This window comes from Salvelinus fontinalis, chromosome 12 (assembly GCF_029448725.1).
Source record: "Salvelinus fontinalis isolate EN_2023a chromosome 12, ASM2944872v1, whole genome shotgun sequence".
NCBI lineage: Eukaryota > Metazoa > Chordata > Actinopteri > Salmoniformes > Salmonidae > Salvelinus > Salvelinus fontinalis.
Genome location: NC_074676.1, coordinates 54,672,938 through 54,700,283, shown reverse-complemented (window position 1 = coordinate 54,700,283; position 27,346 = coordinate 54,672,938).

Below are 27,346 nucleotides of genomic sequence, written 5' to 3'. Positions count from 1 at the left end.
CCCATCGCTGTCCTCCAACCCTATTGCCCATCCCTGGCCTCCAACCCTATTGCCCATCCCAGGCCTCCTACCCTATTGCCCATCCCTGGCCTCCAACCCCATTGCCCATCCCTGGCCTACAACCCTATTGCCCATCCCTGGCCTACAACCCTATGGCCCATCCCTGGCCTCCAACCCTATTGCCCATCCCTGGCCTCCAACCCTATATCCCATCCCTGGCCTCCAACCCTATTGCCCATCCCTGGCCTACAACTCTATTGCCCATCCCTGGCCTACAACCCTATTGCCCATCCCTGGCCTCCTGCCATATTGCCCATCCGTGGCCTCCAACTCTATTGCCCATCCCTGGCCTACAACCCTATTGCCCATCCCTGGCCTCCAACCCGATTGCCCATCCCTGGCCTCCAACCCTATTGCCCATCCCTGGCCTACAACCCTGGCCTCCAACCCTATTGTCCATCCCTGGCCTCCAACCCGATTGCCCATCCCTGGCCTACAACCCTATTGCCCATCCCTGAACTCCAACCCTATTGCCCATCCCTGGCCTCCAACCCTATTGCCCGTCCCTGGCCTCCAACCCTATTGCCCGTCCCTGGCCTCCAACCCTATTGCACATCCCTGGCCACCAACCCTATTGCACATCCCTGGCCTCCAACCCTATTGCCCATCACTGGCCTCCAACCCTGGCCTCCAACCCTATTGCCCATCCCTGGCCTCCAACCCCATTGCCCATCCCTGGCCTACAACCCTGGCCTACAACCCTATTGCCCATCCCTGGCCTCCAACCCTATTGCCCATCCCTGGCGTCCAACCCTATTGCCCATCCCTGGCCTACAACCCTATTGCCCATCCCTGGCCTACAACCCTGGCCTCCAACCCTATTACCCATCCCTGGCCTCCAACCCTATTGCCCATCCCTGGCCAACAACCCTATTGCCCATCCCTGGCCTCCAACCCTATTGCCCATCCATGGCCTACACCCTATTGCCCATCCCTGGCCTCCAACCCTATTGCCCATCCCTGATCTCCAACCCTATTGCCAATTCCTGGCCTACAATCCTATTGCCCATCCCTGGCCTCCAACCCTATTGCCCATCCCTGGCCTACAACCCTATTGCCCATCCCTGGCCTCCAACCCTATTGCTCATCCCTGGCCTACAACCATATTGCCCATCCCTGGCTTCCAACCCTATTGCCCATCCCTGGCCTCCAACCCTATTGCCCATCCCTGGCCTACAACCCTATTGCCCATCCCTGGCCTACAACCCTATTGCCTATCCCTGGCCTCCTGCCATATTGCCCATCCCTGGCCTCCAACTCTATTGCCCATCCCTGGCCTACAACCCTATTGCCCATCCCTGGCCTCCAACCCTATTGCCCATTCCTGGCCTCCAACCCTATTGCCCATCCCTGGCCTACAACCCTGGCCTCCAACCCTATTGTCCAACCCTGCCCTCCAACCCTATTGCCTATCCCTGGCCTCCAACCCTATTGCCCATCCCTGGCCTCCAACCCTATTGCCCATCCCTGGCCTCCAACCCTATTGCCCATCCCTGGCCTCCAACCCTATTGCCCCTCCCTGGCCTACAACCCTATTGCCAATCCCTGGCCTACAACCCTATTGCCCATCCCTGGCCTCCAACCCTATTGCCCATCCCTGGCCTACAACCCTATTGCCCATCCCTGGCCTACAACCCTGGCCTCCAACCCTATTGCCCATCCCTGGCCTCCAACCCTATTGCCCATCCCTGGCCTACAACCCTATTGCCCATCGCTGGCCTCCAACCCTATGGCCCATCCCTGGCCTCCAACCCTATTGCCCATCCCTGGCCTACAACCCTATTGCCCATCGCTGTCCTCCAACCCTTTTGCCCATCCCTGGCCTCCAACCCTATTGCCCATCCCAGGCCTCCTACCCTATTGCCCATCCCTGGCCTCCAACCCCATTGCCCATCCCTGGCCTACAACCCTATTGCCCATCCCTGGCCTACAACCCTATGGCCCATCCCTGGCCTCCAACCCTATTGCCCATCCCTGGCCTCCAACCCTATATCCCATCCCTGGCCTCCAACCCTATTGCCCATCCCTGGCCTACAACTCTATTGCCCATCCCTGGCCTACAACCCTATTGCCCATCCCTGGCCTCCTGCCATATTGCCCATCCGTGGCCTCCAACTCTATTGCCCATCCCTGGCCTACAACCCTATTGCCCATCCCTGGCCTCCAACCCGATTGCCCATCCCTGGCCTCCAACCCTATTGCCCATCCCTGGCCTACAACCCTGGCCTCCAACCCTATTGTCCATCCCTGGCCTCCAACCCGATTGCCCATCCCTGGCCTACAACCCTATTGCCCATCCCTGAACTCCAACCCTATTGCCCATCCCTGGCCTCCAACCCTATTGCCCGTCCCTGGCCTCCAACCCTATTGCCCGTCCCTGGCCTCCAACCCTATTGCACATCCCTGGCCACCAACCCTATTGCACATCCCTGGCCTCCAACCCTATTGCCCATCACTGGCCTCCAACCCTGGCCTCCAACCCTATTGCCCATCCCTGGCCTCCAACCCCATTGCCCATCCCTGGCCTACAACCCTGGCCTACAACCCTATTGCCCATCCCTGGCCTCCAACCCTATTGCCCATCCCTGGCGTCCAACCCTATTGCCCATCCCTGGCCTACAACCCTATTGCCCATCCCTGGCCTACAACCCTGGCCTCCAACCCTATTACCCATCCCTGGCCTCCAACCCTATTGCCCATCCCTGGCCAACAACCCTATTGCCCATCCCTGGCCTCCAACCCTATTGCCCATCCATGGCCTACACCCTATTGCCCATCCCTGGCCTCCAACCCTATTGCCCATCCCTGATCTCCAACCCTATTGCCAATTCCTGGCCTACAATCCTATTGCCCATCCCTGGCCTCCAACCCTATTGCCCATCCCTGGCCTACAACCCTATTGCCCATCCCTGGCCTCCAACCCTATTGCTCATCCCTGGCCTACAACCATATTGCCCATCCCTGGCTTCCAACCCTATTGCCCATCCCTGGCCTCCAACCCTATTGCCCATCCCTGGCCTACAACCCTATTGCCCATCCCTGGCCTACAACCCTATTGCCTATCCCTGGCCTCCTGCCATATTGCCCATCCCTGGCCTCCAACTCTATTGCCCATCCCTGGCCTACAACCCTATTGCCCATCCCTGGCCTCCAACCCTATTGCCCATTCCTGGCCTCCAACCCTATTGCCCATCCCTGGCCTACAACCCTGGCCTCCAACCCTATTGTCCAACCCTGCCCTCCAACCCTATTGCCTATCCCTGGCCTCCAACCCTATTGCCCATCCCTGGCCTCCAACCCTATTGCCCATCCCTGGCCTCCAACCCTATTGCCCATCCCTGGCCTACAACCCCATTGCCCATCCCTGGCCTCCAACCCTATTGCCCATCCCTGGCCTCCAACCCTATTGCCCATCCCTGGCCTCCAACCCTATTGCCCATCCCTGGCCTCCAACCCTATTGCCCATCCCTGGCCTCCAACCCTATTGCCCATCGCTGGCCTACAACTCTATTGACAATCCCTGGCCTCCAACCCGCTTGCCCATCCCTGGCCTACAACCCTGGCCTACAACCCTATTGACCATTGCTGGCCTCCAACCCTTTTGCCCATCTCTGGCCTCCAACCCTATTGCCCATCCCTGGCCTACAACCCTGGCCTTCAACCCTATTGCCCATCCCTGGCCTCCAACCCTATTGCCCATCCCTGGCCTACAACCCTGGCCTACAACCCTATTGCCCATCCCTGGCCTCAAAAACTATTGCCAATCCCTGGCCTCCAACCCTATTGCCCATCGCTGGCCTCCAACCCTATTGCCCATCCCTGGCCTCCAACCCTATTGCCCATCCCAGGCCTCCAACCCTATTGCCCATCCCTGGCCTCCAACCCTATTGCCCATCCCTGGCCTCCAACTCTATTGCCCATCCCTGGCCTACAACCCTATGGCCCATCCCTGGCCTCCAACCCTATTGCCAATCCCTGGCCTACAACCCTATTGCCCATCCCTGGCCTCCAACCCTATTGCCCATCCCTGGCCTCCAACCCTATTGCCCATCCCTGGCCTAGAACCCTATTGCCCATCCCTGGCCTCCTAACATATTGCCCATCCGTGGCCTCCAACTCTATTGCCCATCCCTGGCCTACAACCCTATTGCCCATCCCTGGCCTCCAACCCGATTGCCCATCCCTTGCCTCCAACCCTATTGCCCATCCCTGGCCTACAACCCTGGCCTCCAACCCTATTGTCCATCCCTGGCCTCCAACCCGATTGCCCATCCCTGGCCTACAACCCTATTGCCCATCCCTGGCCTACAACCCTATTGCCCATCCCTGGCCTCCAACCCTATTGCCCATCCCTGGCCTCCAACCCTATTGCCCGTCCCTGGCCTCCAACCCTATTGCACATCCCTGGCCTCCAACCCTATTGCACATCCCTGGCCTACAACCCTATTGCCCATCCCTGGCCTACAACCCTATTAACCATCCCTGGCCTACAACCCTGGCCTCCAACCCTATTGCCCATCCCTGGCCTCCAACCCTATTGCCCATCCCTGGCCTACAACCCTATTGCCCATCGCTGGCCTCCAACCCTATAGCCCATCCCTGGCCTCCAACCCTATTGCCCATCCCTGGCCTCCAACCCTATTGCCCATCCCTGGCCTACAACCCTGGCCTCCAACCCTGTGGTCCATCCCTGGCCTACAACCCTATTGCCCATCCCTGGCCTCCAACCCTATTGCCCATCCCTGTCCTCCAACCCTATTGCACATCCCTGGCCTCCAACCCTATTGCACATCCTTGGCCTCCAACCCTATTGCCCATCCCTGGCCTCCAACCCTATTGCCCATCCCTGGCCTACAACCCCATTGCCAATCCCTGGCCTACAACCCTGGCCTACAACCCTATTGCCCATCGCTGGCCTCCAACCCTATTGACCATCCCTGGCCTACAACCCTATTGCTCATCAATGGCCTCCAACCCTATTGCCAATCCCTGGCCTCCAACCCTATTGCCCATCCCTGGCCTACAACCCTATTGCCAATCCCTGGCCTACAACCCTATTGCCCATCCCTGGCCTCCAACCCTATTGCCCATCCCTGGCCTACAACCCTATTGCCCATCCCTGGCCTACAACCCTGGCCTCCAACCCTATTGCCCATCCCTGGCCTCCAACCGTATTGCCCATCCCTGGCCTACAACCCTATTGCCCATCGCTGGCCTCCAACCCTATAGCCCATCCCTGGCCTCCAACCCTATTGCCCATCCCTGGCCTACAACCCTATTGCCCATCGCTGGCCTCCAACCCTATTGCCCATCCCTGGCCTCCAACCCTATTGCCCATCCCAGGCCTCCTACCCTATTGCCCATCCCTGGCCTCCAACCCTATTGCCCATCCCTGGCCTCCAACCCTATTGCCCATCCCTGGCCTACAACCCTATGGCCCATCCCTGGCCTCCAACCCTATTGCCAATCCCTGGCCTACAACCCTATTGCCCATCCCTGGCCTCCAACCCTATTGCCCATCCCTGGCCTCCAACCCTATTGCCCATCCCTGGCCTACAACTCTATTGCCCATCCCTGGCCTACAACCCTATTGCCCATCCCTGGCCTCCTGCCATATTGCCCATCCGTGGCCTCCAACTCTATTGCCCATCCCTGGCCTACAACCCTATTGCCCATCCCTGGCCTCCAACCCGATTGCCCATCCCTGGCCTCCAACCCTATTGCCCATCCCTGGCCTCCAACCCTGGCCTCCAACCCTATTGTCCATCCCTGGCCTCCAACCCGATTGCCCATCAATGGCCTCCAACCCTGGCCTCCAACCCTATTTCCCATCCCTGGCCTCCAACCCCATTGCCCATCCCTGGCCTCCAACACTATTGCCCATCAATGGCCTCCAACCCTGGCCTCCAACCCTATTTCCCATCCCTGGCCTCCAACCCCATTGCCCATCCCTGGCCTACAACCCTGGCCTACAACCCTATTGCCCATCCCTGGCCTCCAACCCTATTGCCCATCCCTGGTGTCCAACCCTATTGCCCATCCCTGGCCTACAAACCTATTGCCCATCCGTGGCCTACAACCCTATTGCCCATCCCTGGCCAACAACCCTATTGCCCATCCCTGGCCTCCAACCCTATTGCCCATCCCTGGCCAACAACCCTATTGCCCATCCCTGGCCTCCAACCCTATTGCCCATCCATGGCCTACACCCTATTGCCCATCCCTGGCCTCCAACCCTATTGCCCATCCCTGATCTCCAACCCTATTGCCCATCCCTGGCCTACAATCCTATTGCCCATCCCTGGCCTCCAACCCTATTGCCCATCCCTGGCCTACAACCCTATTGCCCATCCCTGGCCTCCAACCCTATTGCTCATCCCTGGCCTACAACCCTATTGCCCATCCCTGGCCTCCAACCCTGTTGCCCATCCCTGGCCTCCAACCCTATTGCCCATCCCTGGCCTACAACCCTATTGCCCATCCCTGGCCTACAACCCTATCGCCTATCCCTGGCCTCCTGCCATATTGCCCATCCCTGGCCTCCAACTCTATTGCCCATCCCTGGCCTACAACCCTATTGCCCATCCCTGGCCTCCAACCCTATTGCCCATTCCTGCCCTCCAACTCTATTGCCCATCCCTGGCCTACAACCCTGGCCTCCAACCCTATTGTCCAACCCTGGCCTCCAACCCTATTGCCTATCCCTGGCCTCCAACCCTATTGCCCATTCCTGGCCTCCAACCCTATTGCCCATCCCTGGCCTCCAACCCTATTGCCCATCCCTGGCCTACAACCCCATTGCCCATCCCTGGCCTCCAACCCTATTGCCCATCCCTGGCCTCCAACCCTATTGCCCATCCCTGGCCTCCAACCCTATTGCCCATCCCTGGCCTCCAACCCTATTGCCCATCCCTGGCCTCCAACCCTATTGCCCATCCCTGGCCTACAACTCTATTGCCAATCCCTGGCCTCCAACCCTATTGCCCATCCCTGGCCTACAACCCTGGCCTACAACCCTATTGACCATCGCTGGCCTCCAACCCTATTGCCCATCTCTGGCCTCCAACCCTATTGCCCATCCCTGGCCTACAACCCTGGCCTCCAACCCTATTGCCCATCCCTGGCCTACAACCCTATTGCCCATCCCTTGCCTCCTGCCATATTGCCCATCCGTGGCCTCCAACTCTATTGCCCATCCCTGGCCTACAACCCTATTGCCCATCCCTGGCCTCCAACCCGATTGCCCATCCCTGGCCTACAACCCTGGCCTCCAACCCTATTGTCCATCCCTGGCCTCCTACCCGATTGCCCATCCCTGGCCTACAACCCTATTGCCCATCCCTGGCCTCCAACCCTATTGTCCAACCCTGGCCTCCAACCCTATTGCCTATCCCTGGCCTCCAACCCTATTGCCCATTCCTGGCCTCCAACCCTATTGCCCATCCCTGGCCTCCAACCCTATTGCCCATCCCTGGCCTACAACCCCATTGCCCATCCCTGGCCTCCAACCCTATTGCCCATCCCTGGCCTCCAACCCTATTGCCCATCCCTGGCCTCCAACCCTATTGCCCATCCCTGGCCTCCAACCCTATTGCCCATCCCTGGCCTCCAACCCTATTGCCCATCCCTGGCCTACAACCCCATTGCCCATCCCTGGCCTCCAACCCTATTGCCCATCCCTTGCCTCCTGCCATATTGCCCATCTGTGGCCTCCAACTCTATTGCCCATCCCTGGCCTACAACCCTATTGCCCATCCCTGGCCTCCAACCCGATTGCCCATCCCTGGCCTACAACCCTGGCCTCCAACCCTATTGTCCATCCCTGGCCTCCAACCCAATTGCCCATCCCTGGCCTACAACCCTATTGCCCATCCCTGGCCTCCAACCCTATTGCCCATCCCTGGCCTCCAACCCTATTGCCCGTCCCTGGCCTCCAACCCTATTGCCCGTCCCTGGCCTCCAACCCTATTGCACATCCCTGGCCACCAACCCTATTGCACATCCCTGGCCTCCAACCCTATTGCCCATCCCTGGCCTCCAACCCTATTGCCCATCACTGGCCTCCAACCCTGGCCTCCAACCCTATTGCCCATCCCTGGCCTCCAACCCCATTGCCCATCCCTGGCCTACAACCCTGGCCTCCAACCCTATTTTCCAACCCTGGCCTCCAACCCTATTGCCTATCCCTGGCCTCCAACCCTATTGCCCATTCCTGGCCTCCAACCCTATTGCCCATCCCTGGCCTCCAACCCTATTGCCCATCCCTGGCCTACAACCCCATTGCCCATCCCTGGCCTCCAACCCTATTGCCCATCCCTGGCCTCCAACCCTATTGCCCATCCCTGGCCTCCAACCCTATTGCCCATCCCTGGCCTCCAACCCTATTGCCTATCCCTGGCCTCCAACCCTATTGCCCATTCCTGGCCTCCAACCCTATTGCCCATCCCTGGCCTCCAACCCTATTGCCCATCCCTGGCCTACAACCCCATTGCCCATCCCTGGCCTCCAACCCTATTGCCCATCCCTGGCCTCCAACCCTATTGCCAATCCCTGGCCTCCAACCCTATTGCCCATCCCTGGCCTACAACCCTGGCCTACAACCCTATTGACCATCGCTGGCCCCCAACCCTATTGCCCATCTCTGGCCTCCAACCCTATTGCCCATCCCTGGCCTACAACCCTGGCCTCCAACCCTATTGCCCATCCCTGGCCTCCAACCCTATTGCCCATCCCTGGCCTACAACCCTGGCCTACAACCCTATTGCCCATCCCTGGCCTCAAAAACTATTGCCAATCCCTGGCCTCCAACCCTATTAGCCATCCCTGGCCTACAACCCTATTGCCCATCCCTGGCCTACAACCCTGGCCTCCAACCCTATTGCCCATCCCTGGCCTCCAACCCTATTGGCCATCCCTGGCCTCCAACCCTATTGCCCATCCCTGGCCTCCAACCCTATTGCCCATCCCTGGCCTCCAACCCTATTGCCAATCCCTGGCCTACAACCCTATTGCCCATCCCTGGCCTCCAACCCTATTGCCCATCCCTGGCCTCCAACCCTATTGCCCATCCCTGGCCTACAACCCTATTGCCCATCCCTGGCCTCCAACCCTATTGCCCATCCCTGGCCTCCAACCCTATTGCCCATCCCTGGCCTACAACCGTATTGCCCATCCCTGTTCTCCAACCCTATTGCCCATCCCAGGCCTACAACCCTATTGCCCATCCCTGGCCTACAACCCTATTTCCCATCCCTGGCCTACAACCGTATTGCCCATCCCTGTTCTCCAACCCTATTGCCCATCCCTGGCCTCCAACCCTATTGCCCATCCCTGGCCTACAACCCTATTGCCCATCCCTGGCCTCCAACCCTATTGCCCATCCCTGGCCTACAACCGTATTGCCCATCCCTGTTCTCCAACCCTATTGCCCATCCCAGGACTACAACCCTATTGCCCATCCCAGGTCTACAACCCTATTGCCCATCCCTGGCCTACAACCCTATTGCCCATCCCTGTTCTCCAACCCTATTGCCCATCCCAGGCCTACAACCCTATTGCCCATCCCTGGCCTACAACCCTATTTCCCATCCCTGGCCTACAAGCCTAATGCCCATCCCTGGCCTACATCCCTATTGCCCATCCCTGGCCTACAACCCTATGGCCCATCCCTGGCCTCCAACCCTATTGCCCATCCCTGGCCTACAACCCTATTGCCCACCCCTGGCCTACAAGCCTATTGCCCATCCCTGGCCTACAACCCTATTGCCCATCCCTGGCCTCCAACCCTATTGCCCATCCCTGTCCTAAAACCCTGGCCTACAACCCTATTGCTCATCGCTGGCCTCCAACCCTATTGCCCATCCCTGGCCTCCAACCCTATTGCCCATCCCTGGCCTACAACCCTATTGCCCATCTCTGGCCTCCAACCCTATTGCCCATCCCTGGCCTCCAACCCTATTGCCCATCCCAGGCCTCCAACCCTATTGCCCATCCCTGGCCTCCAACCCTATTGCCCATCCCTGGCCTACAACCCTATTGCCAATCCCTGGCCTACAACCCTATTGCCCATCCCAGGCCTACAACCCTATTGCCCATCCCTGGCCTACAACCCTATTGCCCATCCCTGGCCTACAACCCTGGCCTCCAACCCTATTGCCCATCCCTGGACTCCAACCCTATTGCCCATCCCTGGCCTACAACCCTATTGCCCATCGCTGGCCTCCAACCCTATAGCCCATCCCTGGCCTCCAACCCTATTGCCCATCCCTGGCCTACAACCCTATTGCCCATCGCTGGCCTCCAACCCTATTGCCCATCCCTGGCCTCCAACCCTATTGCCCATCCCAGGCCTCCTACCCTATTGCCCATCCCTGGCCTCCAACCCTATTGCCCATCCCTGGCCTACAACCCTATTGCCCATCCCTGGCCTACAACCCTATGGCCCATCCCTGGCCTCCAACCCTATTGCCCATCCCTGGCCTCCAACCCTATTGCCCATCCCTGGCCTCCAACCCTATTGCCCATCCCTGGCCTACAACTCTATTGCCCATCCCTGGCCTACAACCCTATTGCCCATCCCTGGCCTCCTGCCATATTGCCCATCCGTGGCCTCCAACTCTATTGCCCATCCCTGGCCTACAACCCTATTGCCCATCCCTGGCCTCCAACCCGATTGCCCATCCCTGGCCTACAACCCTGGCCTCCAACCCTATTGTCCATCCCTGGCCTCCAACCCGATTGCCCATCCCTGGCCTACAACCCTATTGCCCATCCCTGGCCTCCAACCCTATTGCCCATCCCTGGCCTCCAACCCTATTGCCCGTCCCTGGCCTCCAACCCTATTGCCCGTCCCTGGCCTCCAACCCTATTGCACATCCCTGGCCACCAACCCTATTGCACATCCCTGGCCTCCAACCCTATTGCCCATCCCTGGCCTCCAACCCTATTGCCCATCACTGGCCTCCAACCCTGGCCTCCAACCCTATTGCCCATCCCTGGCCTCCAACCCCATTGCCCATCCCTGGCCTACAACCCTGGCCTACAACCCTATTGCCCATCCCTGGCCTCCAACCCTATTGCCCATCCCTGGCGTCCAACCCTATTGCCCATCCCTGGCCTACAACCCTATTGCCCATCCCTGGCCTACAACCCTGGCCTCCAACCCTATTGCCCATCCCTGGCCTCCAACCATATTGCCCATCCCTGGCCAACAACCCTATTGCCCATCCCTGGCCTCCAACCCTATTGTCCATCCATGGCCTACACCCTATTGCCCATCCCTGGCCTCCAACCCTATTGCCCATCCCTGATCTCCAACCCTATTGCCCATCCCTGGCCTACAATCCTATTGCCCATCCCTGGCCTCCAACCCTATTGCCCATCCCTGGCCTACAACCCTATTGCCCATCCCTGGCCTCCAACCCTATTGCTCATCCCTGGCCTACAACCATATTGCCCATCCCTGGCTTCCAACCCTATTGCCCATCCCTGGCCTCCAACCCTATTGCCCATCCCTGGCGTCCAACCCTATTGCCCATCCCTGGCCTACACCCTATTGCCCATCCCTGGCCTCCAACCCTATTGCCCATCCCTGGCCTCCAACCCTATTGCCCATCCCTGGCCTACAATCCTATTGCCCATCCCTGGCCTCCAACCCTATTGCCCATCCCTGGCCTATAACCCTATTGCCCTTCCCTGGCCTCCAACCCTATTGCCAATCCCTGGCCTACAACCCTATTGCCCATCCCTGGCCTCCAACCCTATTGCCCATCCCTGGCCTCCAACCCTATTGCCCATCCCTGGCCTCCAACCCTATTGCCCATCCCTGGCCTACAACCCTATTGCCTATCCCTGGCCTCCTGCCATATTGCCCATCCCTGGCCTCCAACTCTATTGCCCATCCCTGGCCTACAACCCTATTGCCCATCCCTGGCCTCCAACCCTATTGCCCATTCCTGGCCTCCACCCCTATTGCCCATCCCTGGCCTACAACCCTGGCCTCCAACCCTATTGTCCAACCCTGGCCTCCAACCCTATTGCCTATCCCTGGCCTCCAACCCTATTGCCCATCCCTGGCCTCCAACCCTATTGCCCATCCCTGGCCTCCAACCCTATTGCCCATCCCTGGCCTACAACCCCATTGCCCATCCCTGGCCTCCAACCCTATTGCCCATCCCTGGCCTCCAACCCTATTGCCCATCCCTGGCCTCCAACCCTATTGCCCATCCCTGGCCTCCAACCCTATTGCCCATCCCTGGCCTCCAACCCTATTGCCCATCCCTGGCCTACAACTCTATTGTCAATCCCTGGCCTCCAACCCTATTGCCCATCCCTGGCCTACAACCCTGGCCTACAACCCTATTGACCATCGCTGGCCTCCAACCCTATTGCCCATCTCTGGCCTCCAACCCTATTGCCCATCCCTGGCCTACAACCCTGGCCTCCAACCCTATTGCCCATCCCTGGCCTCCAACCCTATTGCCCATCCCTGGCCTACAACCCTGGCCTACAACCCTATTGCCCATCCCTGGCCTCAGAAACTATTGCCAATCCCTGGCCTCCAACCCTATTAGCCATCCCTGGCCTACAACCCTATTGCCCATCCCTGGCCTACAACCCTGGCCTCCAACCCTATTGCCCATCCCTGGCCTCCAACCCTATTGCCCATCCCTGGCCTCCAACCCTATTGCCCATCCCTGGCCTCCAACCCTATTGCCCATCCCTGGCCTCCAACCCTATTGCCAATCCCTGGCCTCCAACCCTATTGCCCATCCCTGGCCTCCAACCCTATTGCCCATCCCTGGCCTCCAACCCTATTGCCCATCCCTGGCCTCCAACCTTATTGCCCATCCCTGGCCTCCAACCCTATTGCCCATCCCTGGCCTCCAACCCTATTGCCCATCCCTGGCCTACAACCGTATTGCCCATCCCTGTTCTCCAACCCTATTGCCCATCCCAGGCCTACAACCCTATTGCCCATCCCTGTTCTCCAACCCTATTGCCCATCCCAGGCCTACAACCCTATTGCCCATCCCAGGTCTACAACCCTATTGCCCATCCCTGGCCTACAACCCTATTGCCCATCCCTGGCCTACAAACCTATTGCCCATCCCTGGCCTCCAACCCTATTGCCCATCCCTGGCCTACAACCATATTGCCCACCCCTGGCCTAAAAGCCTATTGCCCATCCCTGGCCTACAACCCTATTGCCCATCCCTGGCCTCCAACCCTATTGCCCATCCCTGGCCTACAACCCTATTGCCCATCCCTGGCCTCCAACCCTATTGCCCATCCCTGGCCTCCAACCCTATTGCCCATCCCTGGCCTCCAACCCTATTGCCCATCCCTGGCCGAACAACCCTATTGCCCATCCCTGGCCGAACAACCCTATTGCCCATCCCTGGCCTCCAACCCTATTGCCCATCCCTGGCCTACAACCCTATTGCACATCCCTGGCCTCCAACCCTATTTGCTATCCCTGGCCTCCAACCCTATTGCCCATCCCTGGCCTCCAACCCTATTGCCCATCCCTGGCCTACAAACCTATTGCCCATCCCTGGCCTCCAACCCTATTGCCCATCCCTGGCCGACAACCCTATTGCCAATCCCTGGCTTCCAACCCTATTGCCCATCCCTGGCCTACAATCCTTGCCTACAACCCTATTGCCCATCCCTGTTCTCCAACCCTATTGCCCATCCCTGGCCTACAACCCTGGCCTCCAACCCTATTGCCCATCCCTGGCCTCCAACCCTATTGCCCATCCCTGGCCTACAACCCTGGCCTACAACCCTATTGCCCATCCCTGGCCCCCAACCCTATTCCCCATCCCTGGCCTCCAACCCTATTGCCCATCCCTGGCCTCCAACCCTATTAGCCATCCCTGGCCTACAACCCTATTACCCATCCCTGGCCTACAACCCTGGCCTCCAACCCTATTCCCCATCCCTGGCCTCCAACCCTATTGCCCATCCCTGGCCTCCAACCCTATTGCCCATCCCTGGCCTACAACCCTATTGCCCATCCCTGGCCTCCAACCCTATTGCCCATCCCTGGCCTCCAACCCTATTGCCCATCCCTGGCCTCCAACCCTATTGCCCATCCCTGGCCTCCAACCCTATTGCCCATCACTGGCCTACAACCCTGGCCTACAACCCTATTGCCCATCCCTGGCCTCCAACCCTATTGCCCATCCCTGGCCTACAACCCTGGCCTACAACCCTATTGCCCATCCCTGGCCTCCAACCCTATTGCCCATCCCTGGCCTCCAACCCTATTAGCCATCCCTGGCCTACAACCCTATTGCCCATCCCTGGCCTATAACCCTGGCCTCCAACCCTATTGCCCATCCCTGGCCTCCAACCCTATTGCCCATCCCTGGCCTACAACCCTATTGCCCATCCCTGGCCTCCAACCCTATTGCCCATCCCTGGCCTCCAACCCTATTGCCCATCCCTGGCCTCCAACCCTATTGCCAATCCCTGGCCTACAACCCTATTGCCCATCCCTGGCCTCCAACCCTATTGCCCATCCCTGGCCTACAACCCTATTGCCCATCCCTGGCCTACAACCCTATTGCCCATCCATGGCCTCCAACCCTATTGCCCATCCCAGGCCTACAACCCTATTTCCCATCCCTGGCCTACAACCCTGGCCTCCAACCCTATTGCCCATCCCTGGCCTCCAACCCTATTGCCCATCCATGACCTACAACCCTATTGCCCATCCCTGGCCTACAACCCTGTTCTCCAACCCTATTGCCCATCCCTTGCCCACAACCCTATTGCCCATCCCTGGCCTCCAACCCTATTGCCCATCCCTGGCCTCCAACCCTATTGCCCATCCCTGGCCTCCAAACCTATTTCCCATCCCTGGCCTCCAACCCAATTGCCAATCCCTGGCCTCCAACCCTATTGCCCATCCCTGGCCTCCAACCCAATTGCCCATCCCTGGCCTCCAACCCTATTGCCCATCCCTGGCCTCCAAACCTATTGCCCATCCCTGGCCTCCAACTCTATTGCCAATCCCTGGCCTACAACCCTATTGCCCATCCCTGGCCTCCAACCCTATTGCCCATCCCTGGCCTCCAACCCTATTGCCCACCCCTGGCCTACAACCCTATTGCCCATCCCTGGCCTCCAACCCTATTGCCCATCCCTGGCCTCCAACCCTATTGCCCATCCCAGGCCTACAACCCTATTGCCCATCCTTGGCCTACAACCCTATTCCCCATCCCTGGCCTACAAGCCTATTGCCCATCCCTGGCCTACAACCCTATTGCCCATCCCTGGCCTACAACCCTATTGCCCATCCCTGGCCTCCAACCCTATTGCCCATCCCAGGCCTACAACCATATTTCCCATCCCAGGCCTACAACCCTATTGCCCATCCCTGGCCTACAACCCTATTGCCCATCCCTGGCCTACAACCCTATTGCCCATCACTGGCCTACAACCCTGTTGCCCATCACTGGCCTCCAACCCTGTTGCCCATCCCAGGCCTACAAACCTATTGCCCATCCCTGGCCTACAACCCTATTGCCCATCCCTGGCCTCCAACCCTATTGCCCATCCCAGGCCTACAACCCTATTGCCCATCCCAGGCCTACAACCCTATTGCACATCCCTGGCCTACAACCCTATTGCCCATCCCTGGCCTACAACCCTATTGCCCATCACTGGCCTACAACCCTGTTGCCCATCACTGGCCTCCAACCCTGTTGCCCATCCCAGGCCTACAAACCTATTGCCCATCCCTGGCCTCCAACCCTATTGCCCATCCCTGGCCGACAACCCTATTGCCAATCCCTGGCTTCCAAACCTATTGCCCATCCCTGGCCTACAACCCTTGCCTACAACCCTATTGCCCATCGCTGGCCTCCAACCCTATTGCCCATCCCTGTTCTCCAACTGTATTGCCCATCCCTGGCCTACAACCCTGGCCTCCAACCCTATTGCCCATCCCTGGCCTCCAACCCTATTGCCCATCCCTGGCCTACAACCCTGGCCTACAACCCTATTGCCCATCCCTGGCCCCCAACCCTATTGCCCATCCCTGGCCTCCAACCCTATTGCCCATCCCTGGCCTCCAACCCTATTAGCCATCCCTGGCCTACAACCTTATTGCCCATCCCTGGCCTACAACCCTGGCCTCCAACCCTATTGCCCATCCCTGGCCCCCTACCCTATTGCCCATCCCTGGCCTCCAACCCTATTGCCCATCCCTGGCCTCCAACCCTATTGCCCATCCCTGGCCTCCAAACCTATTGCCCATCCCTGGCCTCCAACCCTATTGCCAATCCCTGGCCTACAACCCTATTGCCCATCCCTGGTCTCCAACCCTATTGCCCATCCCTGGCCTCCAACCCTATTGCCCATCCCTGGCCTCCAACCCTATTGCCCATCCCTGGCCTCCAACCCTATTGCCCATCCCTGGCCTCCAACCCTATTGCCCATCCCAGGCCTACAACCCTATTGCCCATCCCTGGCCTATAACCCTATTGCCCATCCCTGGCCTATAAGCCTATTGCCCATCCCTGGTCTCCAACCCTATTGCCCATCCCTGGCCTCCAACCCTATTGCCCATCCCTGGACTCCAACCCTATTGCCCATCCCAGGCCTACAACCCTATTGCCCATCCCTGGCCTCCAACCCTATTGCCCATCCCTGGCCTCCAACCCTATTGCCCATCCCTGGCCTACAACCCTGGCCTACAACCCTATTGCCCATCGCTGGCCTCCAACCCTATTGCCCATCCCTGGCCTCCAACCCTATTGCCCATTCCTGGCCTACAACCCTGGCCTCCAACCCTATTGCCCATCCCTGGCCTACAACCCTGGCCTCCAACCCTATTGCCCATCCCTGGCCTCCAACCCTATTGCCCATCCCTGGCCTACAACCCTGGCCTCCAACCCTATTGCCCATCCCTGGCCTCCAACCCTATTGCCCATCCCTGGCCTCCAACCCTATTAGACATCCCTGGCCTACAACCCTATTGCCCATCCCTGGCCTACAACCCTGGCCTCCAACCCTATTGCCCATTCTTGGCCTAAAACCCTGGCCTACAACCCTATTGCCCATCCCTGGCCTCCAACCCTATTGCCCATCCCTGGCCTCCAACCCTATTGCCCATCCCTGGCCGAACAACCCTATTGCCCATCCCTGGCCTCCAACCCTATTGCCCATCCCTGGCCTACAACCCTATTGCACATCCCTGGCCTCCATCCCTATTTGCTATCCCTGGCCTCCAACCCTATTGCCTATCCCTGGCCTCCAACACTATTGCCCATCCCAGGCCTACAACCCTATTGCCCATCCCTGGCCTACAACCCTATTGCCCATCCCTGGCCTACAACCCTATTGCCCATCACAGGCCTACAACCCTATTGCCCATCACTGGCCTCCAACCCTGTTGCCCATCCCAGGCCTACAAACCTATTGCCCATCCCTGGCCTCCAACCCTATTGCCCATCCCTGTCCGACAACCCTATTGCCAATCCCTGGCTTCCAACCCTATTGCCCATCCCTGGCCTACAACCCTTGCCTACAACCCTATTGCCCTTCCCTGGCCTACAACCCTGGCCTCCAACCCTATTGCCCATCCCTGGCCTCCAACCCTATTGCCCATCCCTGGCCTCCAACCCTATTAGACATCCCTGGCCTACAACCCTATTGCCCATCCCTGGCCTACAACCCTGGCCTCCAACCCTATTGCCCATCCCTGGCCTCCAACCCTATTGCCCATCCCTGGCCTACAACCCTATTGCCCATCCCTGGCCTACAACCCTGGCCTCCAACCCTATTGCCCATCCCTGGCCTCCAACCCTATTGCCCATCCCTGGCCTCCAACCCTATTGCCCATCTCTGGCCTACAACCCTATTGCCCATCCATGGCCTCCAACCCTATTGCCCATCCCAGGCCTACAACCCTATTTCCCATCCCTGGCCTACAACCCTGGCCTCCAACCCTATTGCCCATCCCTGGCCTCCAACCCTATTGCCCATCCCTGGCCTACAACCCTATTGCCCATCCCTGGCCTCCAACCCTGGCCTCCAACCCTATTGCCCATCCCTGGCCCACAACCCTATTGCCCATCCCTGGCCTCCAACCCTATTGCCCATCCCTGGCCTCCAACCCTATTGCCCATCCCTGGCCTCCAAACCTATTGCCCATCCCTGGCCTCCAACCCTATTGCCAATCCCTGGCCTCCAACCCTATTGCCCATCCCTGGCCTCCAACCCTATTGCCCATCCCTGGCCTAAAACCCTGGCCTACAACCCTATTGCCCATCCCTGGCCTCCAACCCTATTGCCAATCCCTGGCCTACAACCCTATTGCCAATCCCTGGCCTACAACCCTATTGCCCATCGCTGGCCTACAACCCTATTGCCCATCCATGGCCTCCAACCCTATTGCCCATCCCAGGCCTACAACCCTATTTCCCATCCCTGGCCTACAACCCTGGCCTCCAACCCTATTGCCCATCCCTGGCCTCCAACCCTATTGCCCATCCCTGGCCTACAACCCTATTGCCCATCCCTGGCCTACAACCCTGGCCTCCAACCCTATTGCCCATCCCTGGCCCACAACCCTATTGCCCATCCCTGGCCTCCAACCCTATTGCCCATCCCTGGCCTCCAACCCTATTGCCCATCCCTGGCCTCCAAACCTATTGCCCATCCCTGGCCTCCAACCCTATTGCCAATCCCTGGCCTCCAACCCTATTGCCCATCCCTGGCCTCCAACCCTATTGCCCATCCCTGGCCTAAAACCCTGGCCTACAACCCTATTGCCCATCCCTGGCCTCCAACCCTATTGCCAATCCCTGGCCTACAACCCTATTGCCAATCCCTGGCCTACAACCCTATTGCCCATCGCTGGCCTCCAACCCTATTGCCCATCCCTGGCCTCCAACCCTATTGCCCATCCCTGGCCTACAACCCTGGCCTCCAACCCTATTGCCCATCCCTGGCCTACAACCCTGGCCTCCAACCCTATTGCCCATCCCTGGCCTCCAACCATATTGCCCTTCCCTGGCCTACAACCCTGGCCTCCAACCCTATTGCCAATCCCTGGCCTCCAACCCTATTGCCCATCCCTGGCCTCCAACCCTATTAGCCATCCCTGGCCTACAACCCTATATCCCATCCCTGGCCTACAACCCTGGCCTCCAACCCTATTGCCCATCCCTGGTCTAAAACCCTGGCCTACAACCCTATTGCCCATCCCTGGCCTCCAACCCTATTGCCCATCCCTGGCGTCCAACCCTATTGCCCATCCCTGGCCGAACAACCCTATTGACCATCCCTGGCCACCAACCCTATTGCCCATCCCTGGCCTACAACCCTATTGCACATCCCTGGCCTCCATCCCTATTTGCTATCCCTGGCCTCCAACCCTATTGCCTATCCCTGGCCTCCAACCCTATTGCCCATCCCAGGCCTACAACCCTATTGCCCATCCCTGGCCTACAACCCTATTGCCCATCCCTGGCCTACAACCCTATTGCCCATCACTGGCCTACAACCCTATTGCCCATCACTGGCCTCCAACCCTGTTGCCCATCCCAGGCCTACAAACCTATTGCCCATCCCTGGCCTCCAACCCTATTGCCCATCCCTGGCCGACAACCCTATTGCCAATCCCTGGCTTCCAACCCTATTGCCCATCCCTGGCCTACAACCCTTGCCTACAACCCTATTGCCCATCGCTGGCCTCCAACTCTATTGCCCATCCCTGTTCTCCAACCCTATTGCCCATCCCTGGCCTACAACCCTGGCCTCCAACCCTATTGCCCATCCCTGGCCTCCAACCCTATTGCCCATCCCTGGCCTACAACCCTGGCCTACAACCCTATTGCCCATCCCTGGCCCCCAACCCTATTGCCCATCCCTGGCCTCCAACCCTATTGCCCATCCCTGGCCTCCAACCCTATTAGCCATCCCTGGCCTACAACCCTATTGCCCATCCCTGGCCTACAACCCTGGCCTCCAACCCTATTGCCCATCCCTGGCCCCCAACCCTATTGCCCATCCCTGGCCTCCAACCCTATTGCCCATCCCTGGCCTCCAACCCTATTGCCCATCCCTGGCCTCCAAACCTATTGCCCATCCCTGGCCTCCAACCCTATTGCCAATCCCTGGCCTCCAACCCTATTGCCCATCCCTGGCCTCCAACCCTATTGCCCATCCCTGGCCTCCAACCCTATTGCCCATCCCTGGCCTACAACCCTATTTACCATCCCTGGCCTCCAACCCTATTGCCCATCCCTGGCCTCCAACCCTATTGCCCATCCCAGGCCTACAACCCTATTGCCCATCCCTGGCCTACAAGCCTATTGCCCATCCCTGGTCTCCAACCTTATTGCCCATCCCTGGCCTCCAACCCTATTGCCCATCCCTGGACTCCAACCCTATTGCCCATCCCAGGCCTACAACCCTATTGCCCATCCCTGGCCTCCAACCCTATTGCCCATCCCTGGCCTCCAACCCTATTGCCCATCCCTGGCCTCCAACCCTATTGCCCATCCCTGGCCCACAACCCTATTGCCAATCCCTGGCCTCCAACCCTATTGCCCATCCCTGGCCTACAACCCTGGCCTACAACCCTATTGCCCATCGCTGGCCTCCAACCCTATTGCCCATCCCTGGCCTCCAACCCTATTGCCCATCCCTGGCCTACAACCCTATTGCCCATCCCTGGCCTCCAACCCTATTGCCCATCCCTGGCTTACAACCCTGGCCTACAACCCTATTACCCATCCCTGGCCTCCAACCCTATTGAAAATCCCTGGCCTCCAACCCTATTAGCCAGCCCTGGCCTACAACCCTATTGCCCATCCCTGGCCTACAACCCTGGCCTCCAACCCTATTGCCCATCCCTGGCCTCCAACCCTATTGCCCATCCCTGGCCTACAACCCTATTGCCCATCCCTGGCCTCCAACCCTATTGCCCATCCCTGGCCTCCAACCCTATTGCCCATCCCTGGCCTCCAACCCTATTGCCAATCCCTGGCCTCCAACCCTATTGCCCATCCCTGGCCTCCAACCCTATTGCCCATCCCTGGCCTCCAACCCTATTGCCCATCCGTGGCCTGCAACCCTATTGCCCATCCCTGGCGCACAACCCTATTGCCCATCCATGGCCTCCAACCCTATTGCCCATCCCAGACCTACAACCCTATTTCCCATCCCTGGCCTACAACCCTGGCCTCCAACCCTATTGCCCATCCCTGGCCTACAACCCTATTGCCCATCCCTGGCCTACAACCCTATTGCCCATCCCTGGCCTACAACCCTATTGCCCATCCCTGGCCTCCAACCCTATTGCCCATCCCTGGCCTCCAAACCTATTGCCCATCCCTGGCCTACAACCCTATTGCCCATCCCTGGCCTACAACCCTATTGCCCATCCCTGGCCTCCAACCCTATTGCCCATCCCTGGCCTACAACCCTGGCCTCCAACCCTATTGCCAATCCCTGGCCTCCAACCCTATTGCCCATCCCTGGCCTACAACCCTGGCCTACAACCCTATTGCCCATCGCTGGCCTCCAACCCTATTGCCCATCCCTGGCCTCCAACCCTATTGCCCATCCCTGGCCTACAACCCTATTGCCCATCCCTGGCCTCCAACCCTATTGCCCATCCCTGGCTTACAACCCTGGCCTACAACCCTATTACCCATCCCTGGCCTCCAACCCTATTGAAAATCCCTGGCCTCCAACCCTATTAGCCAGCCCTGGCCTACAACCCTATTGCCCATCCCTGGCCTACAACCCTGGCCTCCAACCCTATTGCCCATCCCTGGCCTCCAACCCTATTGCCCATCCCTGGCCTACAACCCTATTGCCCATCCCTGGCCTCCAACCCTATTGCCCATCCCTGGCCTCCAACCCTATTGCCCATCCCTGGCCTCCAACCCTATTGCCAATCCCTGGCCTCCAACCCTATTGCCCATCCCTGGCCTCCAACCCTATTGCCCATCCCTGGCCTCCAACCCTATTGCCCATCCGTGGCCTGCAACCCTATTGCCCATCCCTGGCGCACAACCCTATTGCCCATCCATGGCCTCCAACCCTATTGCCCATCCCAGACCTACAACCCTATTTCCCATCCCTGGCCTACAACCCTGGCCTCCAACCCTATTGCCCATCCCTGGCCTACAACCCTATTGCCCATCCCTGGCCTACAACCCTATTGCCCATCCCTGGCCTACAACCCTATTGCCCATCCCTGGCCTCCAACCCTATTGCCCATCCCTGGCCTCCAAACCTATTGCCCATCCCTGGCCTACAACCCTATTGCCCATCCCTGGCCTACAACCCTATTGCCCATCCCTGGCCTCCAACCCTATTGCCCATCCCTGGCCTACAACCCTGGCCTCCAACCCTATTGCCCATCCCTGGCCTCCAACCCTATTGCCCATCCCTGGCCTCCAGCCCTATTGCCCATCCCTGGCCTCCAACCCTATTGCCCATCCCTGGCCTACAACCCTATTGCCCATCCCTGGCCTCCAACCCTATTGCCCATCCCAAGCCTACAACCCTATTGCCCATCCCTGGCCTACAACCCTATTGCCCATCCCTGGCCTACAAGCCTATTGCCCATCCCTGGCCTCCAACCCTATTGCCCATCCCTGGCCTACAACCCTATTGCCCATCCCTGGCCTCCAACCCTATTGCCCATCCGAGGCCTACAACCCTATTGCCCATCCCTGGCCTCCAACCCTATTGCCCATCCCTGGCCTCCAACCCTATTGCCCATCCCTGGCCTACAACCCTATTGCCAATCCCTGGCCTCCAACCCTATTGCCCATCCCTGGCCTACAACCCTGGCTTACAACCCTATTGCCCATCGCTGGCCTCCATCCCTATTGCCCATCCCTGGCCTCCAACCCTATTGCCCATCCCTGGCCTACAACCCTGGCCTCCACCCCTATTGACCATCGTAGGCCTCCAAACCTATTGCCCATCCCTGGCCTCCAACCCTGGCCTACAACCCTATTGCCCATCCCTGGCGTCCAACCCTATTGCCCATCCCTGGCCTCCAACCCTATTAGCCATCCCTGGCCTACAACCCTATTGCCCATCCCTGGCCTACAACCCTGGCCTCCAACCCTATTGCCCATCCCTGGCCTCCAACCCTATTGCCCATCTCTGGCATCCAACCCTATTGCCCATACCTGTTCTACAACCCTATTCCCCATCCCTGGCCTACAAGCCTAATGCCCATCCCTGGCCTACAACCCTATTGCCCATCCCTGGCCTACAACCCTATTGCCCATCCCTGGCCTCCAACCCTATTGCCCATCCCTGGCCTCCAACCCTATTGCCCACCCCTGGCCTCCAAACCTATTGCCCATCCCTGGCCTCCAACCCTATTGCCAATCCCTGGCCTCCAACCCTATTGCCCATCCCTGGCCTCCAACCCTATTGCCCATCCCTGGCCTCCAACCCTATTGCCCATCCCTGGCCTACAACCCTATTGCCCATCCCTGGCCTCCAACCCTATTGCCCATCCCTGGCCTCCAACCCTATTGCCCATCCCAGGCCTACAACCCTATTGCCCATCCCTGGCCTACAACCCTAATGCCCATCCCTGGCCTACAAGCCTATTGCCCATCCCTGGTCTCCAACCCTATTGCCCATCCCTGGCCTCCAACCCTATTGCCCATCCCTGGCCTCCAACCCTATTGCCCATCCCAGGCCTACAACCCTATTGCCCATCCCTGGCCTCCAACCCTATTTCCCATCCCTGGCCTCCAACCCTATTTTCCATCCCTGGCCTCCAACCCTATTGCCCATCCCTGGCCTACAACCCTATTGCCAATCCCTGGCCTCCAACCCTATTGCCCATCCCTGGTCTACAACCCTGGCCTACAACCCTATTGCCCATCGCTGGCCTCCAACCCTATTGCCCATCCCTGGCCTCCAACCCTATTGCCCATCCCTGGCCTACAACCCTGGCCTACAACCCTATTGCCCATCCCTGGCCTACAAGCCTATTGCCCATCCCTGGTCTCCAACCCTATTGCCCATCCCTGGCCTCCAACCCTATTGCCCATCCCTGGACTCCAACCCTATTGCCCCTCCCAGGCCTACAACCCTATTGCCCATCCCTGGCCTCCAACCCTATTGCCCATCCCTGGCCTCCAACCCTATTGCCCATCGCTGGCCTACAACCCTGGCCTACAACCCTATTGCCCATCGCTGGCCTCCAACCCTATTGCCCATCCCTGGCCTCCAACCCTATTGCCCATTCCTGGCCTACAACCCTGGCCTCCAACCCTATTGCCCATCCCTGGCCTACAACCCTGGCCTCCAACCCTATTGCCCATCCCTGGCCTCCAACCCTATTGCCCTTCCCTGGCCTACAACCCTGGCCTCCAACCCTATTGCCCATCCCTGGCCTCCAACCCTATTGCCCATCCCTGGCCTCCAACCCTATTAGACATCCCTGGCCTACAATCCTATTGCCCATCCCTGGCCTACAACCCTGGCCTCCAACCCTATTGCCCATCCCTGGCCTAAAACCCTGGCCTACAACCCTATTGCCCATCCCTGGCCTCCAACCCTATTGCCCATCCCTGGCCTCCAACCCTATTGCCCATCCTTTGGCCGAACAACCCTATTGCCCATCCCTGGCCTCCAACCCTATTGCCCATCCCTGGCCTACAACCCTATTGCACATCCCTGGCCTCCATCCCTATTTGCTATCCCTGGCCTCCAACCCTATTGCCTATCCCTGGCCTCCAACCCTATTGCCCATCCCAGGCCTACGACCCTATTGCCCATCCCTGGCCTACAACCCTATTGCCCATCCCTGGCCTACAACCCTATTGCCCATCACTGGCCTATAACCCTATTGCCCATCACTGGCCTCCAACCCTGTTGCCCATCCCAGGAATACAAACCTATTGCCCATCCCTGGCCTCCAACCCTATTGCCCATCCCTGGTCTCCAACCCCATTGCCCATCCCTGGCCTACAACCCTGGCCTACAACCCTATTGCCCATCCCTGGCCTACAAGCCTATTGCCCATCCCTGGTCTCCAACCCTATTGCCCATCCCTGGCCTCCAACCCTATTGCCCATCCCTGGACTCCAACCCTATTGCCCATCCCAGGCCTACAACCCTATTGCCCATCCCTGGCCTCCAACCCTATTGCCCATCCCTGGCCTCCAACCCTATTGCCCATCCCTGGCCTACAACCCTGGCCTACAACCCTATTGCCCATCGCTGGCCTCCAACCCTATTGCCCATCCCTGGCCTCCAACCCTATTGCCCATTCCTGGCCTACAACCCTGGCCTTCAACCCTATTGCCCATCCCTGGCCTACAACCCTGGCCTCCAACCCTATTGCCCATCCCTGGCCTCCAACCCTATTGCCCTTCCCTGGCCTACAACCCTGGCCTCCAACCCTATTGCCCATCCCTGGCCTCCAACCCTATTGCCCATCCCTGGCCTCCAACCCTATTAGACATCCCTGGCCTACAACCCTATTGCCCATCCCTGGACTACAACCCTGGCCTCCAACCCTATTGCCCATCCCTGGCCTAAAACCCTGGCCTACAACCCTATTGCCCATCCCTGGCCTCCAACCCTATTGCCCATCCCTGGCCTCCAACCCTATTGCCCATCCCTGGCCGAACAACCCTATTGCCCATCCCTGGCCTCCAACCCTATTGCCCATCCCTGGCCTACAACCCTATTGCACATCCCTGGCCTCCATCCCTATTTGCTATCCCTGGCCTCCAACCCTATTGCCTATCCCTGGCCTCCAACCCTATTGCCCATCCCAGGCCTACAACCCTATTGCCCATCCCTGGCCTACAACCCTATTGCCCATCCCTGGCCTACAACCCTATTGCCCATCACTGGCCTACAACCCTATTGCCCATCACTGGCCTCCAACCCTGTTGCCCATCCCAGGCCTACAAACCTATTGCCCATCCCTGGCCTCCAACCCTATTGCCCATCCCTGGCCGACAACCCTATTGCCAATCCCTGGCTTCCAACCCTATTGCCCATCCCTGGCCTACAACCCTTGCCTACAACCCTATTGCCCTTCCCTGGCCTACAACCCTGGCCTCCAACCCTATTGCCCATCCCTGGCCTCCAACCCTATTGCCCATCCCTGGCCTCCAACCCTATTAGACATCCCTGGCCTACAACCCTATTGCCCATCCCTGGCCTACAACCCTGGCCTCCAACCCTATTGCCCATCCCTGGCCTCCAACCCTATTGCCCATCCCTGGCCTACAACCCTATTGCCCATCCCTGGCCTACAACCCTGGCCTCCAACCCTATTGCCCATCCCTGGCCTCCAACCCTATTGCCCATCCCTGGCCTCCAACCCTATTGCCCATCTCTGGCCTACAACCCTATTGCCCATCCATGGCCTCCAACCCTATTGCCCATCCCAGGCCTACAACCCTATTTCCCATCCCTGGCCTACAACCCTGGCCTCCAACCCTATTGCCCATCCCTGGCCTCCAACCCTATTGCCCATCCCTGGCCTACAACCCTATTGCCCATCCCTGGCCTACAACCCTGGCCTCCAACCCTATTGCCCATCCCTGGCCCACAACCCTATTGCCCATCCCTGGCCTCCAACCCTATTGCCCATCCCTGGCCTCCAACCCTATTGCCCATCCCTGGCCTCCAAACCTATTGCCCATCCCTGGCCTCCAACCCTATTGCCAATCCCTGGCCTACAACCCTATTGCCAATCCCTGGCCTACAACCCTATTGCCCATCGCTGGCCTCCAACCCTATTGCCCATCCCTGGCCTCCAACCCTATTGCCCATCCCTGGCCTACAACCCTGGCCTCCAACCCTATTGCCAATCCCTGGCCTACAACCCTGGCCTCCAACCCTATTGCCCATCCCTGGCCTCCAACCCTATTGCCCTTCCCTGGCCTACAACCCTGGCCTCCAACCCTATTGCCCATCCCTGGCCTCCAACCCTATTGCCCATCCCTGGCCTCCAACCCTATTAGCCATCCCTGGCCTACAACCCTATTGCCCATCCCTGGCCTACAACCCTATTGCCCATCCCTGGCCTACAACCCTGGCCTCCAACCCTATTGCCCATCCCTGGCCTCCAACCCTATTGCCCATCCCTGGCCTCCAACCCTATTAGCCATCCCTGGCCTACAACCCTATTGCCCATCCCTGGCCTACAACCCTATTGCCCATCCCTGGCCTACAACCCTGGCCTCCAACCCTATTGCCCATCCCTGGCCTCCAACCCTATTGCCCATCCCTGGCCTCCAACCCTATTGCCCAT